Source organism: Panthera leo, chromosome C2 (genome assembly GCF_018350215.1).
Source record: "Panthera leo isolate Ple1 chromosome C2, P.leo_Ple1_pat1.1, whole genome shotgun sequence".
Lineage (NCBI taxonomy): Eukaryota > Metazoa > Chordata > Mammalia > Carnivora > Felidae > Panthera > Panthera leo.
Window position 1 is genome coordinate 95,230,465 of NC_056687.1, and position 3,952 is coordinate 95,234,416.

At 40.7% G+C, this 3,952-nt stretch overlaps 1 non-coding gene across 1 annotated transcript; it reads left to right on the forward strand.

Annotated features, from left to right (window-relative positions):
• The first annotated feature begins 544 nt into the window (after nucleotides 1-544).
• LOC122198968 lies at nucleotides 545-650 on the forward strand. Its single transcript, XR_006193254.1, has one exon. It is a non-coding gene; the product is annotated as a U6 spliceosomal RNA (small nuclear RNA).
• Nucleotides 651-3,952: the final 3,302 nt, after the last annotated feature.

The window sequence follows — 3,952 nt, forward strand, 5'->3', positions numbered from 1 at the left end:
ATAACTGCAACAAAGTGTGCTGTGCCTGGGTGGCTCAGTCAGCTAAGCATCTGACTCAATTTCAGCTCAGGTCAGGATCTCAGGGTTTTTGAGATCGAGTCCCATGTTGGGCTCTGTGCTGGGCATGGAACCTGCTTAAGATTCTCTCTCTTTCTCTCTCTCTCTCTCTCTCTCTCTCTCTCTCAACAAATTAAAAAAAATAAATTTTTATAAAATAAGTTACAAGGAATGGGATGGATTTCTATGTCTTATGTGCAACAATTCCCAAGATTTATTGCTGAGTTAGTTTTCTTTAAAAAGTAGAAACAGGGGCACCTGGATGGCTCAGTCGGTTAAGCGTCCGACTTCGGCTCAGGTCATGATCTCACGGTCCGTGAGTTCGAGCCCCGCGTCGGGCTCTGTGCTGACCGCTCAGAGCCTGGAGCCTGTTTCAGATTCTGTGTCTCCTTCTCTCTGACCCTCCCCCGTTCATGCTCTGTCTCTCTCTGTCTCAAAAATAAATAAACGTTAAAAAAAAAATTTTTTTAAAGTAGAAACATGTCACGCTCACTTCAGAGGCACATATACTAAAATTGGAACAATACAGAGATGATTATTATGGCCCCTGAGCAAGGATGGCACACAAATTGCATGAAGTGTTCCATATTTTTTCTTTTAAATAGACATCTGACTATTAACAAAAAGTAGAAACATGTGCATTATACCATCATTTGATATAAACAAAATAAAATAAAAAAAGAAAGTCAGAGGAGGATATATATTTATATCTATATATAGATTTTTTTAAAGCATGGATTTGCATAAATATATATACTATATATCTATAATACAGATGTGCATATTAGACACTCACATGCAGAGACATGTTTCTGAGCAAAGATTTATCTGGAAAGACAGACAACTGGTAATAATGGCTGCCTCTAAGGAAGTGAACTGGAAGACTGAGGTGTGAGTGAGCATATCATCTTTCACTGTATCATCTTTCATGCTGTTTAAATACTTACCTTTTATGTATATTATCCATGCAAACAAATAACTAAGTCTTCGCTAATGAGGATAGAGAACCATTTGCCAACAAACCAAAATGACTGCATATGAAGCAAATTACGTTAAATGCTTCATGAATGGATTTTTTTTAAATACATAAAGGATAAAAAGGAAAATAAATACAGCTAGTATTATTAAGTGCTGCCTAAATTGTGTCCTGAGCATTTTGCATGACACAATGGGGCAGATATATCAGAGAAATAGAAGAGGTCACTATCTGTATTAATTTGCTGGGCCCTCCGTAACAGAATACCACCAGCAGGTGACTTATTTTCCTGCAGTTCTGGAAGCCTGGAAGACCAGGTACCAACAGGGTTGTTTTTTTCTGAGGCCTCTCTCCTTGGCCTACAGTCAGCCACCTTTTCTCCCATGTTGTTCATCCCTGATGTCTCTTTGTGTGTCCTAATCTCCTTTTCTTAAAAGGACACGGTTAGACTGGATTAGGGTCCAGACTAACAGCCTCATTTTAACTTCATTACCTCCTCTAAAGGCCCTCTCTCCAAATACAGTCATATTTTAAAGGTTTTAACATATGAATTTTGGGGGACACAATTAATTCACAACACTGTCTTTGAGTTTTCATTTGAGTCAGTGAGCTAAGCCATATATGCTTGAAGGAAAGAGAAGAAACAATGTTAAAGGCAGCACACAATTAAATGTCAAAGTTAATATAGAAGCTAATGTGTGAAATTCTTTTTTTTTTTTTTAATGTTGATTTATTTTTGAAAGAGAGAGACAGAGAGAGAGCAGGAGAGGGGCAGAGAGAGGGAGACAGAGAACCCAATGTGGGTTCTGTGCAGACAGCAAAGAGCCCAATACAGGGCTCAAACTCATGACCCTGTGAGATAATTTATATATAATATAATTAACCTGAGCCGAAGTCAGATGCTTAACTGACTGAGCCATCCAGGAGCCCCTGGGTGAGATTTCCTAGAGATTCCTAGGCACAATCTCCTATTTAAAGAAAAAAAAGAAAATTAAGAATCCATGAGGAAGCAAACAACAGTTAGTCCTTGCCATAGTTACCGTACCAGGTGCTGTGGGCAAGGGTCTGTCTGTATGGAGTTTGGGAAAACAATTCGTTCACTAAATTATAATGTGATATGCGTATCTCCCCACCATACTAAGGCAACTCATGAATTCAATCAATTTAGTGAAAAAATAGTATCTCTAATGCTATTTGAAGTTGCCTAGGCAAGAGAATATTAGATTGTTGGAAAGTTTTATTTGTTACCAGTCATTTTATAACAAGAACAAGTGAGTGGGACTCATACCCATAAAAATGTAATAATCCCTCCATCCAGGAGAAGGCATTGTAAGTCATCCTTGTTAATCAACTCAGGCAGTGAATATTTAAGTGAGTGCCCCTACAAAGAGCCCAGGTCTTTTTAGGGCTTGCCGTAGATCAGAAAAGAAAACCACCATGTCTGCCTGAGGGAGTACGCAATCCCGCCAACCGAAGCTTCCAGTTGGTTAGATACTTCACCTGTTATTTTAACACCCTGACCCATCTTCCTTACTTGTTTCTTCTTGCCCAATTTCTTCTTCTCTCTTTCCTCATTTTTTTCTCATTCTGTGTACATGTCCAATAGATAGAAGAGCACATGATTCAGAATCACACCAAAGTGATGTAGTCCTTAACCTCCCAGCTCCACACAATACGACGGAGAAAGTTCTGTCTGACCTGCTCTGTACAGGAGTTCCTAATAACGTTCTGTTCAACCCACTCCTCAGGAACTGCGAGCGCTTGATTGGGCAATGTATATGAAAGCACTGTAGGAGCAGTGAAGCCCTCTTCAAAAGCTGGCTATTACTACTGTGCAGAAGTAAACAAAACAAAAAACTGAAACAGCAGTCGGATCCACTGGAGCTGGTCATGTGGCCCAGTCGACTGTAATTGTCAGGTACCTTGAGAGTATCAGGGCTAAGAAGATGTGTTTTTGTTGCTCAGATGGTGAAATGGGGAGCCATACAATGAGGGAAAGCCCCCCTGGTAAATGAGTCAAGGGCAAATATACATATCATGAAACAAAGGGAATTTTGGCGTCTTCTTCCATTTTGAAAATCACATATCAGCGTTGACTATTAGGTTTCCTTCAAAATGTCCGTCTTATGGGTATCTCAAAGGGATACATGGTAAAACAGCACAAATGGTATTTTTGGTGCCCTGAATCCAGGAAAGGAAGAGACCCAAGAAACTCAAGTGCCAATCAGCTCCTCTATGTGATCAATCCCTTGGGGAAGATTATGTAGCCACCCAAAGACCATTTAAAAGCAAAACAAATGTGAAGCTGGTGGGCTGCAAGTTGACCACACAGACCTCCTTTCCCCCCAAAATGGAAGCTGTGGTCACAGTGTAACAGTGGACTCAGCCCCTACCACTGTTCCCTGATTGACTAGTTCCTGTGACAGATGCCAGAGGAGGTGAATCTTCAGGACAATTCTCCAGGCCATTGACCCAGGTGGCACAGAATCCTAGGGGGGGATCCAAACAAAGAAAGTTGTCAGCTCTCATTTTCTCAGTTTAAATTTCTGGAGGAATATGGCCACATGTGTTTGAGCAGAAAAAAAAAAAAAAAAATGTCGGGATCACTTTTTGGATTAGCTGAGCTCCAGAAACAGACAGGTGTTGTTTTGTTGTTGTTGTTGTTGTTGTTGTTGTTGTTGTTTTATCTGTTTCCTTCTCCCCACTGGCCTGACTTAACCAGTCAATCTAAGTAGCAAAATTCCATTTTGCCCGAAGGCCCAGCCTAGTTCTCATTAGAACACCTATTTGCTTTGAATGAGAGGCCCTTAGACCTTCCCCTTCCTACAGAAAAGTGTTCACATCTAATCTGGGATGAAAAACTTTCCAGTGACCCCAGGGGTAGGGAGGAAGCCAGGAATGGAAAGCCTCACACCAGTC